Here is a 12,683-nt window from a genome sequence, read left to right as displayed (position 1 = left end):
GGAAGGATCTAAGGGCGGCTTCTATATCCCTTGGTATAGTACTGGAAAATATAATATAGAGAACGTTAGCAACCCCCTGGTTCCCTCCCTTCCTTGATTCTGAAAGATGTAGCCAGCAAAGAACACCTACCCTTATGTAGGAAATAGACAACCTGTAATTGCCCCAGAGCATCAATCGATGAAAACAAATAGTGATCACATTCCTGTTCACAGCGGTAAGCAATAAAAAGGTTTTCTCCTCCGAGGAAATAATTAGAAGAACGACCTCCGGGTGTGCAAGACGCGACAACCCCAGGATCTCTCCTCCCAATATTCCCTGCAAGTTAAGAGTTAGGAAAGTAAATCATAAGCCCAGCATAAAGTATGTGTATAGCGTCTCTACAGATCCTGCTCTGTAAGCGCTTCTACATGGACAAAGAGTACAGAACAAGTAAGGCGGCACCTATGCCCAGGTGTCCTGCGCTTATCTGGAGCAAGACGCTCCTTGTATGAACACAACAAATAGTTATAGCGTCTCTACAGATTCTGCTCTGTAAGCGCTTCCAAATGGACAAAGAGTACAGAACAAGTAAGGCGGCACCTATGCCCAGGTGTCCTGCGCTAACCGGAGCAAGACGCTCCCTGCAAGAACACAGCAACCGGACACTGTACCCGCACAAGGAAATGTATGTGCCCCACTCGATATCAAGGAAAACCTGTTGCTGGAAAGAAGGAAGAACACGGGCGCTTCCTAAGCCCCTCCTGGTTAATCCAACAACGAGAGGCACCTCACCAAGGAACACCACGTTGCAGGCGCTTCCAAAGCCTCACCAGTAATCCACACGCAGACAGCAGCGTGACCCTTCTGCGAAGACCAAAAGCTTGCCTCCGCCGATATCCACGAATATCCACAGTCAAAGAACCAAGACAACAGCAGGAATAATCGGCGGCGCGTCTTCCGCCCGACTTCCTGTTAATCCCTAGGAGCGTCGCGTCATAGGAGCGCGCGGCTCAAAGGATCATGGGATATGTAGTTCTTCATTCCGATTCTCAAGATCGGGCAGACAGTGATTTACCAGAGGTCGGGGAGGGTGAAATGTGACAGTACACCCCCTCATACAACACTCACTGACTGCCACCAGGTTTACCAGGATGTGACAAATGGAACCTCCGCACCAGTCTAGGCGCATGCACCGCACCCACCGGTTCCCATGAATCCTCCTCGGGACCATAGCCCTTCCAAGACACCAGGTACTGGAGCCGTCCCCTTACTCTGCGAGAGTCCAAGATGCGCCGCACCTCATACTCCACCTCCTGTTCAACCCTCACCGGCACAGGGGCTTTATGACTTGGACCCTGGGCAGGCTTGATCAGAGAGACATGAAACACAGGGTGTATTCTGAAATGTGAGGGAAGCTTGAGTTTCACGGCTACGGGGTTAACATGACGAACCACCTGGTAAGGACCGATGAATCTGGGGTTGAAAACACTGAACCTTTTGAACCGAATGTTCCTAGTGGATAGCCACACCCAATCCCCTTTCGTGTACCCAGGACAAGGCCTACGATGTCTATCGGCCTGCGCTTTGTACCGAAGTTTGGCTTTTACAAGATTGTTTCTGGCCTGCACAATGGTCTTTCTTAACTGTACCAATCTTGTCTGTAACTGTGGAATCGGGGCTTCTACACCTGGCACACTCAACGGGGTAAACCTGGGATGGAACCCATATGTACAAAAAAACGGGGTACACAAGGTGGAGGAATGAATCGCGTCGTTATACGCCACCTCCGCCGACCACAACCATTCCACCCATGCTTCCGTGGATGTATCTACAAAACACCTCAGGTATTGTTTGAGGGTCTGGTTTAACCGTTCGGTCTGCCCGTCAGTTTGCGGATGAAAGCTTGTGGACAAGGAGGAGGCAATGCCCAATCGATCACACCAGACCCTCCAAAATTTGGCGGTGAATTGCGCCCCTCTGTCAGACACAATGACCTTAGGTAAGCCATGTAATCTAACAATGTGTATGAGCAGCAGCTGGGCTAATTGACTAGCTGTGGGTACCCCTCTACAAGCTATGAAGTGGCCCATTTTGGTTAAGTAGTCCACGACAACTATTATAGCAGACATCCCATGATCCTGAGGGAGACCCACCACAAAATCTACTGAAAAGCTTTCCCAAGGACTCACAGGCGTGGGCATTGTTTGTAACAGCCCTTGCGCTGGTCTATGATCGCTTTTGGCTTGCGAGCAGACCTCACATCGTTGAACCCAAGCAAACACATCCGGCCGGATGGTGGGCCACCAGTAAGCGCGTAGCAGCTTTTCCAATGTCTTCTTTCCTCCAGTGTGTCCAGCGCAAGGTAGATCATGGCACCACTTGAATACTTGCTTTCTCAATGCAAGAGTAGGGAGAAGCAATTGAGATCCCTTCCTTGGCAGTCCTTGACGTATCCTCCATTCCGGGTGCAACCGAATCCATGTTTTCCACGCGTAGGTCTGGATGCCTCTCTTGACCTTGTGTAGAAAGTCAGCCGTATGGATCACCCCTATCACCCGTTGCGGTGTGATGATGCTGGTCTCAGGAAGCTCCCTCAAGGCGGGGTGACTTTCTTGACGGGTGAGAGCATCTGCTTTCCGGTTGTTACATCCAGGCCTGAAGGTGACCACGAAATGGAACTCCGAAAAGAAGAGCATCCATCTCAGTTGTCTGGGAGTGAGATGGCGTGCGGCTCTCAGAAACTGAAGATTCCGGTGGTCTGTATAGACCGTGATTTGATGGGTGGCACCCATCAACCAATGCCTCCACTCTGTGAAGGCGTCTTTAATAGCAAGCAATTCCTTCTCTGCAATCGTGTAATTGCGTTCTGCCGAATTTAGCTTGCGTGACCTGAAGGCAATGGGATGCAGATGTCCGGTATCTTCACTCCTCTGCGAGAGAACAGCCCCCACTGCGAGGTCAGACGCATCCGCCTCTACCACAAAAGGGAGGTGTGGGTCAGCATGTATTAGGACCGGAGCAGAAGTGAAAGCGGTTTTCAACCGATCGAACGCTGTTTGCTCTTCGGTTCCCCATATAAAGGGGGTGTTCTTCCGGGTTAATTTCGTGAGAGGTGCCACCAGATCCGAAAAGTGAGAGATGAACCTCCGATAGAAGTTTGAAAAGCCCAGAAGTTTCTGGATATCCTTGACGGTGGCGGGTTGTGGCCACTCCACAATGGCTCGTACCTTCCTTTCAGCCATTATCTGCCCTGATGGAGTGAGCATGACTCCCAGGAATTCCACGGTCGTGACATGGAACTCACATTTCGTCAGTTTGCAGTATAGTTGGTTTTGTCGAAGAGCTTCCAGTACTTGTTTCACATGCTGGATGTGTTCTGGTTCATCGTTAGAATAGACTAAAATGTCGTCTATATAGACAACTACAAAGACGTCCAAGTAATCTCGCAACACCTCGTTAAGAAAAAACTGGAAGGAGGCTGGGGCGTTGCATAGCCCAAAGGGCATTACAAGATACTCAAAAAGTCCGTACCTAGTTTTAAAGGCAGTTTTCCATTCATCGCCTGAGCGTATGCGTACTAAATGGTATGCTCCCCGGAGATCCAATTTTGTGTACATCTTGGCTGATCTCACCTGTTCCAGTAATACAGGAATCAACGGAAGAGGGTATTGATTTTTTATGGTGATCGCATTTAATGCCCTATAATCGATACAGCAGCGTAATTCCCCATTTGCCTTCGGAATAAAAAAAAGGGGGGAGGCTGCTGGGGATCGTGATGGTCGAATGAATCCCAAAGCGAGTAGATCGTCCAAATATTCCCGTAGGTGTTTCGTTTCAGGCTGAGACAATGCATAAATACGACCACATGGAACCACTGACCCTGGTGTTAAGTCTATGCGGCAGTCGTATTCCCTATGTGGGGGAAGCACTTCTGCTTTGGTTTTACTGAACACTTCTTCATACTCCTGGTAACACTGGGGCAGTTCCACCTCTTTTTCCGCTGCTGTGGAAATGGTGTGAGTAACAGCCAATACCATTGATGGTCGGGGGGTCTCCTGGATGCAGTGGATTTGGCAATGAGAAGAGGAGAACTCCAAGGATTGTTCTTTCCATTTGATATCGGGTTCATGTTTTTTCAGCCAAGGGAGTCCCAAAATTATACCGTAATTAGGAGCCTGGATGAGGTTAAATGACAGCTGTTTCTTATGATAACCCCCATACCACATTTCATACTCCGGAGTGTGTTGAGTGATAGGACCGGATTCCAACACATGACCGTCTACTGCGAACACTTCTTCCATGACAGGTTTATCTACTGGGGTCACACCCAATTTCCTTGCTTCTGCCAAATCCATGAAACAACCTGTTGCTCCGGAATCCACCATTGCACGTACACACTTAGGGTCTTGGTCAATCCATAATTCAATGTCTATAAAGAACAATCGGTTTCCCACTCGGTTTTCTTCGGTTATAGAAGGGATGAAATGAACACTTGAGTCCCTCCCTTCCTTAGGACTCAAGCCTCGGAGTTTTCCGAACCCTTATCAACAGTGGATAAGGCTCCTTGACTCATTCGATAGCGTCCTCCTTTCGGTTTCACCGGACATTCTCGCAAAAAATGGCCTTTTTTCCCACAGTACAAACACAGTCCGAATTTGCGACGATGCTCTCTTTCACTGGTAGTGAGAGATGCTCGTACTACACCAACCTCCATAGGCTCGGATTTGCCTTCGGCTTTCTCCCCGCTAGTTGTTTTCTCCCCGAACACCAGAGGTCTGTCTCTTCTTCCGGTCTCTCCTTTTCTTTCTCTCAATCTGTGATCCAAGCGTAACGCCAAATCGATAAAGGCTGCACAGGTGGTCGGCTGGGGTTCAACTTGTGCTATTACATCTTTTAGATTGTCTGTGAGTCCTTGGTAAAACAGAACCATCTGTTTGGCTTCAGGCCAATCTGTTTCAGCTATCAATCGCCTAAAATGATTTAGGTAGGTCACTATATCCGAATTGCCTTGTTTAAGAACAAGCAACTCCTTATCCGCTGAGAAGGTCTCAGCTCTCCTGTCAAACGTTTTCTCAAATTCGGCTCTAAACAGGTCCCAATCATAAAGGATTCCCTCGTTATTCCTGACTATGGGTACAGCCCACTGGGCTGCCTCTCCTCCCAGATAGGAGATTAGAAAGGAAACCCGAGATTGATTGGTTAAAAAACATTTGGGTTTACAGGTAAAGTGCATCATCACCTGGGTCATAAATACCTGCACTTTCTTTCTATCTCCCATAAACCTTTCTGGGGGAGCCAAAGGAACCGGAGAAGGCATTTCTACTACCAACGAGGTTGGATGTGGGGCAGGATTCCCTGCATCAAACGGGTTCCGCTGCATAGCATCCATGCGTGCTTGCAACGCAGCCGTTTCCTGGCGAGAGGCGGCCAACTCCGCCTGAACTAGGCCTAAGGCTGCCACTACCTCCTCTAAGTCCATGCTTTGAATCAACCCAACCAGGAGGAGCAGAACTTTTAGGCCGATTATTCTGTCAGGTCCGTTCTGGTTGCTCCTCAGGATTGGGTCGATGCTATAAGGGGGCCCACCTCTAGATCAACCCAAGTCTGACTGAAAGTGTGCCCAGACTGTTAAGGCGATCAAGCGGGGGAAAAGTTGGGTCCGGAGGAGAACAGCTGGGCTCTTGGCACCGAAAACCTGTAACCACAAAAGCAATGGATAAGGACTACAGAACCCTAAACTGGGACATTTGCTATGTAACAACACTCCTGTTACCTCACCTGGATAACCCACAGGTTTGCCTGTATGCAGGAAGGATCTAAGGGCGGCTTCTATATCCCTTGGTATAGTACTGGAAAATATAATATAGAGAACGTTAGCAACCCCCTGGTTCCCTCCCTTCCTTGATTCTGAAAGATGTAGCCAGCAAAGAACACCTACCCTTATGTAGGAAATAGACAACCTGTAATTGCCCCAGAGCATCAATCGATGAAAACAAATAGTGATCACATTCCTGTTCACAGCGGTAAGCAATAAAAAGGTTTTCTCCTCCGAGGAAATAATTAGAAGAACGACCTCCGGGTGTGCAAGACGCGACAACCCCAGGATCTCTCCTCCCAATATTCCCTGCAAGTTAAGAGTTAGGAAAGTAAATCATAAGCCCAGCATAAAGTATGTGTATAGCGTCTCTACAGATCCTGCTCTGTAAGCGCTTCTACATGGACAAAGAGTACAGAACAAGTAAGGCGGCACCTATGCCCAGGTGTCCTGCGCTTATCTGGAGCAAGACGCTCCTTGTATGAACACAACAAATAGTTATAGCGTCTCTACAGATTCTGCTCTGTAAGCGCTTCCAAATGGACAAAGAGTACAGAACAAGTAAGGCGGCACCTATGCCCAGGTGTCCTGCGCTAACCGGAGCAAGACGCTCCCTGCAAGAACACAGCAACCGGACACTGTACCCGCACAAGGAAATGTATGTGCCCCACTCGATATCAAGGAAAACCTGTTGCTGGAAAGAAGGAAGAACACGGGCGCTTCCTAAGCCCCTCCTGGTTAATCCAACAACGAGAGGCACCTCACCAAGGAACACCACGTTGCAGGCGCTTCCAAAGCCTCACCAGTAATCCACACGCAGACAGCAGCGTGACCCTTCTGCGAAGACCAAAAGCTTGCCTCCGCCGATATCCACGAATATCCACAGTCAAAGAACCAAGACAACAGCAGGAATAATCGGCGGCGCGTCTTCCGCCCGACTTCCTGTTAATCCCTAGGAGCGTCGCGTCATAGGAGCGCGCGGCTCAAAGGATCATGGGATATGTAGTTCTTCATTCCGATTCTCAAGATCGGGCAGACAGTGATTTACCAGAGGTCGGGGAGGGTGAAATGTGACAACTAGTGAATCACTGTGGTCTCAAAAATCTTCAAAATCCTTCTTTGCATCAATCTCAGTTGCTTGAAGATTTGGATTTATGATACAGCTCCCACGTGACGATACACCACCGGATGGGTGGGCTGATGGGAATTTTTCTAGCCCAGTGATATCACTACAGTGTCATTAATGGACTCATGGTCTCAGACTCAACATGGCATACTCACAGTGATTCTGACCAGGTTTCTTTTGTTTGTTTTGCTATTACTCTGATGTAGCCTAGCCAGTGTCAGGTGCCAATAGTATGCGATATTAACTGCGGACTCCCTACTTGCCACGTCCGTGGCGGTGTGGTGGGCTCTATGTTAAATGTCTCGCCACTCTTTATCCGTTAGGGTCCTTCCTAACTCAGTTTCCCAACGCTTCTGGCTTGCAGAGCGTGAGAGAGAAGGGGTCGGGCTTAACATTTTATGTAAGTCAGCAATCGCTTGTCTGTCCGTTTTTTCATGATGAGCCATTTCTCTTACATTATGAGACGACGGCTCACATTGGGCAACACGGCTCGCTGCGTTAGCCAGTGCCGAATCTGGAAATATTGGAACCGCCTCGGCCTTACCAGGGTATACATCTCTTCCAAGGTGTCAATCTGGAGAAAGCCATCCAAGACAAACAGGTGGCCAGCCTACCTGCATTCTGAGGCTCGCCATGGGAAAAACGCCTGAGGCTCTACCCCGGGGGTAACCGCCGGGTTGTCAAACAGTGGAGTAATAGGTGAGGGAAAAGTAGTGAGGGCCCCTGGAGACCATTACCGCGTCCCACACCTTGAGAAGTGAGCGAATGATTGGTGACTTTTTAAGATAAGCTGGTCTATCCGAATGCTTCAGGAAGGGTACTTTCCAGAGCGACATTTGAGCCATTGTGCGGTCCTGGAAAAGCCACCTCTTTTCCGACTCCGGACGATTCCACTACAAGAGGCAGCGAAGCTGCGCCACCTGGAAGCATCGTAATAGGTCAGGGATGGCCAATCCTCCCTTCCGCCGGAACCCGTCTAGCCAAATCCCTGCGGAGCCGCGGGTGCTTTCCCACCCAAACAAACTGTGTTATGGCCTCCTGCTTTTTCTGGAGCATCCCTATCGGTGGAGTCACTGGAATGGTTTGAAATACGTAAAGGATCTTGGGCAACAGGGACATTTTAATCGCCGCTACCCGCCCCAGCCAGGATAGTGGCTGTTGCCGCCCTCTCTTTAGATCCCCCTGGATTTGAGCAAAAAGCGTTGCGTAGTTTTGCTCAACCGTCTGTGCTGTGCTAGGCGTCAAGGTGATCCCCAGGTATGGCACAGACATATGGGATGTGAGGCCCCCAAATTGTCGCGGACCCCCTGCTGAATTTCGGGCATTACGGCCTAAAGGTGGAATCATGGATTTCCCTATTTCATTTTGAACCCCGTAACTCTCCCAAAGACCTCCATTTCGGTGATAAAGGCAGGTACAGATCGTGCGGGGTTGTCCACTGCCGCCAGTATATCATCGGCATATAAGCTGATGGTGTGTGGCTCACCACCAAACATTACACCAGTGATATCGGGTTGTCCTGGACTTTTTGTGCAAATGGTTCTATGTAGAGCGCAAATAATAGGGGTGAAAGGGGGCACCCTTGCCTGGTGCCCCACCTGATAGAAAAAGGGCTGCGATCCAATGTCATTAACTCGGATCGTCGCCTGAGGGTTGTCATAGCAGCTGGCGACCCATGCGCGGAATCGTTCCCCTAAGCCAAAGCGTGCCAAGGTTTTATCTAGGTATCTCCAGTTCACCCTGTCGAACGCCTTCTCAGCATCAACAGATAAGAGGGCCGCATCTGAACGATTAAATTGGGCTTTATCTATAACATGAAGTAGATGATTTGTGTTATCGCTACACTGCCGATTGGGAATAAAACCCGATTGATCGGGCTCAATATTGCCCGGAAGGCATGGTACGAGCCTCTCCGCCAGAATTCCCGTGAAGATTTTAAGATCCAGGTTGAGCAGTGAGATGGGCCTGTACGTGGCACATTGTGAGGTGTCTTTGCCCGGCTTGAGCAGGACAATAATATCCGCCGACAGCATATCAGATGGAATGGATCCTGGACCCCGGAAGGAATTAAACAATTTGGTGCCAATAATAGACAGAAGCCTTTGTAAAAGCCGGCGGAGAAGCCATCCGGCCCTGGTGCTTTCAGAGGCTTTAGGCGTGCTATCACAGAGATCACTTCCTCTGTCCGTATCGGGGCATCTAGGGCAAGTGCGCTAGCTCCGTTAAGCGCCGTGATCTCAGCTTCGCGTAGGTAAGCATCCACCTCCTCAGGAACCGAAGATGTATCCGCGGCGTAGAGTGTAGCATAAAATGCCCAGAACGCGTCTGCTATTTGCTCATCCTCAGACAGAGTTTGCCACCCCTGACCCTGTATATTGGAGATTTTAGAACGTTGGATCCTCACCCTCACCCTCAGTTTACTGCCCAACAGGCATAATTCGTATGTTTTAAGCGTAAGGCTGCATATTCTGAGCGATCAAGATCGAGGCTCGCTAGTTGTGCCCTGGCTGCCTTCAGCTGTCGCCAGATTCTAGGGGCCCCAGTCTGGCTGTGTACCCATTCCAACTCTAGCACCTGCTCTGAGAGAGCTTGTCGTCTATCCCTACGTTCTCGAGCTTCTGCTGCTGCGATTGCTATGAGTTCCCCGCGTACTACGGCTTTTAGCGCCCCCATCCCGCTGTCACGGGGATGTCTGCATTGTCATTAAGATTCAGAAAAGGGGGTGGTGATGAACAGAGTGCCTGAATTAAGCAGACCACTCTTACCCAGTCCAAAGATCAGGGCTTGATCCATCACCGTTTTTTAGCTCACTGCACCATCCCAGCTCAGAACTTGGCTATATGCAAATTAGTCTGTTCCTGTCCCAGTGCATGATGGGAACAGGGCAAACCAAACTACCAAGCCAATTCTTATACTGGGAAGGAAACAAGCTTCCGGGGACCGGTTTCTGCCATTTCAGGCGTCGTCGGCCCGGCTTGCTTGAATCCTGATGGTGCAATGAGCAAGGGACTCACATCTGAGTATACCCTTCCACGCTTATGGTGGACAAAATGATTCAGAAAAGGGGGTGGTGATGAACAGAGTGCCTGAATTAAGCAGACCACTCTTACCCAGTCCAAAGATCAGGGCTTGATCCATCACCGTTTTTTAGCTCACTGCACCATCCCAGCTCAGAACTTGGCTATATGCAAATTAGTCTGTTCCTGTCCCAGTGCATGATGGGAACAGGGCAAACCAAACTACCAAGCCAATTCTTATACTGGGAAGGAAACAAGCTTCCGGGGACCGGTTTCTGCCATTTCAGGCGTCGTCGGCCCGGCTTGCTTGAATCCTGATGGTGCAATGAGCAAGGGACTCACATCTGAGTATACCCTTCCATGCTTATGGTGGACAAAATGATTCAGAAAAGGGGGTGGTGATGAACAGAGTGCCTGAATTAAGCAGACCACTCTTACCCAGTCCAAAGATCAGGGCTTGATCCATCACCGTTTTTTAGCTCACTGCACCATCCCAGCTCAGAACTTGGCTATATGCAAATTAGTCTGTTCCTGTCCCAGTGCATGATGGGAACAGGGCAAACCAAACTACCAAGCCAATTCTTATACTGGGAAGGAAACAAGCTTCCGGGGACAGGTTTCTGCCATTTCAGGCGTCGTCGGCCCGGCTTGCTTGAATGCTGATGGTGCAATGAGCAAGGGACTCACATCTGAGTATACCCTTCCACGCTTATGGTGGACAAAATGATTCAGAAAAGGGGGTGGTGATGAACAGAGTGCCTGAATTAAGCAGACCACTCTTACCCAGTCCAAAGATCAGGGCTTGATCCATCACCGTTTTTTAGCTCACTGCACCATCCCAGCTCAGAACTTGGCTATATGCAAATTAGTCTGTTCCTGTCCCAGTGCATGATGGGAACAGGGCAAACCAAACTACCAAGCCAATTCTTATACTGGGAAGGAAACAAGCTTCCGGGGACCGGTTTCTGCCATTTCAGGCGTCGTCGGCCCGGCTTGCTTGAATCCTGATGGTGCAATGAGCAAGGGACTCACATCTGAGTATACCCTTCCACGCTTATGGTGGACAAAATGATTCAGAAAAGGGGGTGGTGATGAACAGAGTGCCTGAATTAAGCAGACCACTCTTACCCAGTCCAAAGATCAGGGCTTGATCCATCACCGTTTTTTAGCTCACTGCACCATCCCAGCTCAGAACTTGGCTGTAGCTTGTCTCCTTTCTGGTGAAGAATTGGCTTGGTAGTTTGGTCTGCCCTGTTCCCATGATGCACTGGGCCAGGGACAGACTAATTTGCATATAGCCAGGTTCTGAGCTGGGATGGGGCAGTGAGCTAAATAACGGTGATGGATCAAGCCCTGATCTTTGGACTGGGTAAGAGTGGTCTGCTTAATTCAGACACTCTGTTCATCACCACCCCCTTTTCTGAATCGTTTTTGGCCACTATAGGTGTGGCAGGGTATACTCAGACATGAGTCCCTTGCTCACTGCTCCATCAGGATTCAAGCAAGCCGGGCCGACGAGGCTGAAATGCCAGAAACCGGTCCCCGGTAGCTTGTCTCCTTTCTGGTGAAGAATTGGCTTGGTAGTTTGGTCTGCCCTGTTCCCATGATGCACTGGGCCAGGGACAGACTAATTTGCATATAGCTAGGTTCTGAGCTGGGATGGGGCAGTGAGCTAAATAACGGTGATGGATCAAGCCCTGATCTTTGGACTGGGTAAGAGTGGTCTGCTTAATTCAGACACTCTGTTCATCACCACCCCCTTTTCTGAATAGTTTTTGGCCACTATAGGTGTGGCAGGGTATACTCAGACATGAGTCCCTTGCTCACTGCTCCATCAGGATTCAAGCAAGCCGGGCCGACGAGGCTGAAATGCCAGAAACCGGTCCCCGGTAGCTTGTCTCCTTTCTGGTGAAGAATTGGCTCGGTAGTTTGGTCTGCCCTGTTCCCATGATGCACTGGGCCAGGGACAGACTAATTTGCATATAGCCAGGTTCTGAGATGGGATGGGGCAGTGAGCTAAATAACGGTGATGGATCAAGCCCTGATCTTTGGACTGGGTAAGAGTGGTCTGCTTAATTCAGACACTCTGTTCATCACCACCCCCTTTTCTGAATCGTGCATTGTCATTAAGGCATAAGTAATCCAAAATGCTCATATGTAATTGCTGTGTGACCCCCTTGCACTGCAACAAGGCTTCCCTAAGGCGCCATCTGCTGCTATGTGATTTTGTAGAAGGGACTGATAGTTGAAGTGTGACTGCGTCATGGTCAGAGAGTGCGACTGGGATAATGGCTGTGTCCTTGACTAAGGCCGCCAAGTCAGTGGTCCCTAGGAAGTAATCCAACCTAGCATATGTGTGGTGCACATGAGAGTAGAAAGAATACCCTGTGGAATGAGGATGTCCCTCCCGCCAAAGGTCCAAGAAGCCTCTGCTAGTCAACCACTGCTTGTCCTCAACTGAGATTGCTCCCGTGGCACAGAAGCAATGGCCCGACCTATCCATGTCCTGGTCCATCACCAGATTAATATTTCCTCCCACCAATGCAAACCTCGACTGAACAGCTAGGACATCCGCAAGGGCACCTGTTAGAAAACCTTGCTTGGTGTTGGGGGCATATATTCACCCAATAACCAATGGTCACCCACCCGAACATTGTACGCCAGGAGCCTACCTTTGAGTTCTGCAACCTTGTCACCCACTTGGCCCTGGAAATGTCTGGCAAAGAGAAGAGCTACCCCGACTTT

General features: G+C 49.6%; 1 protein-coding gene across 46 annotated transcripts in view; it reads left to right on the top strand.

The window, feature by feature from the left end:
* LOC144799531 (uncharacterized) overlaps positions 1-12,683 on the top strand; it is a 5,513,712-nt gene that overhangs the window by 1,035,659 nt on the left and 4,465,370 nt on the right. The window lies entirely within an intron of this gene.

Source organism: Lissotriton helveticus, chromosome 1_2, assembly GCF_964261635.1.
Source record: "Lissotriton helveticus chromosome 1_2, aLisHel1.1, whole genome shotgun sequence".
NCBI classification, from domain to species: Eukaryota; Metazoa; Chordata; class Amphibia; order Caudata; family Salamandridae; genus Lissotriton; species Lissotriton helveticus.
Note: the sequence above shows the minus strand (reverse complement) of the source record. Positions and strands in the feature narration are given on the sequence as shown.